At 42.0% G+C, this 2644-nt stretch overlaps 1 long non-coding RNA gene across 1 annotated transcript; it reads left to right on the top strand.

Annotated features, from left to right (window-relative positions):
• The first annotated feature begins 304 nt into the window (after nucleotides 1–304).
• LOC143483959 (uncharacterized) lies at nucleotides 305–2119 on the top strand. Its single transcript, XR_013122513.1, has 3 exons — nucleotides 305–493; nucleotides 1482–1554; nucleotides 1771–2119. It is a non-coding gene; the product is annotated as an uncharacterized LOC143483959 (long non-coding RNA).
• The last annotated feature ends 525 nt before the right edge of the window (nucleotides 2120–2644 follow it).

Genomic DNA, 2644 nt, shown 5'->3' with positions numbered 1-2644 from the left:
AAAAAAAGATTATTGGATTAAATAGGCCCATTTTTAATAAGCTCTCTTGTGCCATTATTATATTGGTAAAAAGCATTCATTTTTTGCAATATATATATATGAAAGACTTTTAAAAAATGGTTTCTTTGTTTTGGCAACAAAATGTAACAGTGTAATGTAACATAATGTAACACAGCGTAACACAATGTGGAACACTAAGAATGTGCTGTAATTGCGGTAAACATTTCGTTTTGGCTTTTGCTGTGTGAAACCTGATGATGAAGCGTAACCTACAAAGGCATCGTGGGAGCTATCGGAACTCTGGGCTCTTTGACATAATAGTTAAAGTTCTATTTTGCTTTTCTGTTCTTTTCTTTCTCCAACTCCTGCCCTGTTAAGTAGTTGCCAGGCAACAAGAGAACAATTTTAAGGAGTCAAGCTGTTATAGCTTAACATGTAGGTGTGGTGAGCCGTCGGGAAGACCACCAGAGGTCCTTTGTTTTCTATCATTCTGGTAAGCATTATATTTGACTCGTGTCCATTTCCCGCCATATACGGAACTGACAGCTGGTTTAGGGCACATACATCAACACCCGCCTATTGGTCCAGGTGACAGCAGGTACATGGACCACATGGAGATATTCTGCCTGACAACAGGAGACAACACTACATGAAGAGGCTAGCTTCACTGAGAGGTTAGCTTCACTGTGAGGTTAGCTTCACTGAGAGGTTAGCTTCACTGAGAGGTTAGCTTCACTGAGGTTAGCTTCACTGAGAGGTTAGCTTCACTGAGGTTAGCTTCACTGAGAGGTTAGCTTCACTGAGAGGCTAGCTTCACTGTGAGGTTAGCTTCACTGAGAGGTTAGCTTCACTGAGGTTAGCTTCACTGAGAGGTTAGCTTCACTGAGAGGCTAGCTTCACTGTGAGGTTAGCTTCACTGTGAGGTTAGCTTCACTGTGAGGTTAGCTTCACTGTGAGGTTAGCTTCACTGAGGTTAGCTTCACTGAGAGGTTAGCTTCACTGAGAGGCTAGCTTCACTGAGGTTAGCTTCACTGAGAGGCTAGCTTCACTGAGAGGTTAGCTTCACTGAGGTTAGCTTCACTGAGAGGCTAGCTTCACTGTGAGGTTAGCTTCACTGAGAGGTTTGTCAGTTATAAGCATAAACAAAATATTTGATGGACATTGTCCACGTTTCCACCTGAAAGCTCTTTGGCTGTTTTGAACATGCTGCTTCTGGACTCTGGAGGTTGATGTTAGACCTCTGTTGGGTGGCAGACCTAGAAGCCAAACACCTGTGTTTAGTTCTGTTTGTGTGAGTGTGCATGCCTGAAGGTTATGTATGACTGAGAGATAACAAGAAAGGTGGAGAGAGGGAGAAAAAGAGTAAGAGAGAGAGGTGAGAGGGAGAGAAAGAGAGAAGGGAGAAAAGAAGAGCTGAAAGAAAATTTCTCATTTAGATGTATATGTATTGTATGACTTTTACAAAGCTTTTTCCATGGTAGGAGCGGAGAATAAGACAGGGCGGAGAAAAGAATGAGACATACAGCGAAGGAAACAAAAGAGATAGTTCTAAAGGTAGCAAAAACTCAGCATGACCTACACAAATCAGTCATGTTGCTGTCCTAGCCTCAAACACAAACACAGACGTCCACATATGGGGTTAATATGCCAAAATAATTTGAATTCTTGGTAAATGAACAAAAATCCAGATTTTTTTTTACTGTGAATATGCAACTGAGACTTTTATTATGAAGGTTGAAGTTAGTTTTTGTAGTTTGTTTGCCTCCACAGAGCAGGAACCGTGGAGTCCTCGGTCAGGGTCCAAGGTGCGGAAGAATGCTCTGCTGCAGGCTCCTCAGGCGGCCATGAAGTTCCAGAGAAGAGTTCACTCGTGGGTCAAACACGAGCAGGGTATCTGGGGGCATGTGAGGGCAGTAATTAACAAACCGATGATCGTAAGTGGGAAAGGGGTGGTGAGCTGTGACATTCCAACCAGGACATGGCATCTGGTGCTCTGAAAGATGAGAGTCATGGTGGTCCATGGTGGACCTTGCTATGGTGGAAGATAGATTTTTGCTTTATTAAACAACATTAAAATTAAACAATGCAAAACCCTCCTGAGTTGTGACTGAGAGCAAGATGGAGATCACAGGACTGAACACTATAAATACGAGACAAGTGGACAATTTTTGTCCACTTTATGATACCATACAAGATTATGGTCCATTATCAAAATGTCAAAACAAGTGCAACTGTATAACAGCAGCTAGAAAATGTCCAGCTGGTTGTACATGAAGGAACTAAAATGATGAGGTTTTGTAAGCCCTTTGTCAAAATTGCAGTTTTCTTAATTACAGTTTTGGCGCTGACTACATCATTTGAGTAACAGTGTTGTAAAAAAAAAAGATGGGAAACATTGTTTTATAGAAAATGTGGGTGGGGTATTCTGTGCATTTCGTTGGTTTCAGGTTCTGGGACATTTTAGATGTGTTCATGCGGTTAAAACTGACCTTGAGAACAGATGGCAATTCCAACATCCTTTTCTATGAGTCTCTCTCTCTCTCTCTCTCTCTCTCTCTCTCTCTCTCTCTCTCTCTCTCTTTCACACGCCTTCTTCCTCACTCTGTCTCTCTCAAAGCAATTAGTAGCAAACCCAGAGAGTGCT

This window comes from Brachyhypopomus gauderio, chromosome 20 (assembly GCF_052324685.1).
Source record: "Brachyhypopomus gauderio isolate BG-103 chromosome 20, BGAUD_0.2, whole genome shotgun sequence".
In the NCBI taxonomy this organism is placed as follows: Eukaryota; Metazoa; Chordata; class Actinopteri; order Gymnotiformes; family Hypopomidae; genus Brachyhypopomus; species Brachyhypopomus gauderio.
Note: the sequence above shows the minus strand (reverse complement) of the source record. Positions and strands in the feature narration are given on the sequence as shown.